Source organism: Penaeus monodon, chromosome 33 (assembly GCF_015228065.2).
Source record: "Penaeus monodon isolate SGIC_2016 chromosome 33, NSTDA_Pmon_1, whole genome shotgun sequence".
Lineage (NCBI taxonomy): Eukaryota > Metazoa > Arthropoda > Malacostraca > Decapoda > Penaeidae > Penaeus > Penaeus monodon.
Window position 1 is genome coordinate 23,348,236 of NC_051418.1, and position 623 is coordinate 23,348,858.

Below are 623 nucleotides of genomic sequence, written 5' to 3' on the forward strand. Positions count from 1 at the left end.
AAGTTTTTCGTTTCTCATAATATATGAAACAATTCAGCATTTGATTGCACTTTTACGGTAAAATGTTGATGCCAAAATTTTATAAACATAAATAGGCGATTGACGCTCGCTAATAGTATGCAATTTACCACTGATGGAATTAAAATTGGATAGCAACAGATTATGACGAGCAGGTAATTGTGTGACCATGGCAGTACGTAATGCCATATCTGATGTAATGAGCTAATTGAAAGAGATTCCACTAGGTTTTGTCGGCTTCCTTTTCACTGTGATTTATTTTTGATTTCAGTGATGGTCACACCAGCAGAAAAGTGGCAAATGATCATTTCATTGTATCAAAGTGGTTTGACACCACAGGATATAGTTGGTAAAGGCAGCTGAAAGAACTGTCTACAGAGTCATCGAAACCTTCAAAAGACAATTCTGTGTTGGCGAAGATGGCCCCTCTACACCAAACACTGTCCTCTGAGCACCAAGCCCGAGCCCTGGGGCGAAAAGCACTAAGGAATCGAAGTGCCAGCAGCTTTCACCTCCCTCAGGAATGGCAATCGGCAGGTGTTAGCGCTTCAGATCGAACTGTTAGGCGACGCCTTCTTGATAAGGATAGGCTTGCCTTTGTTCAG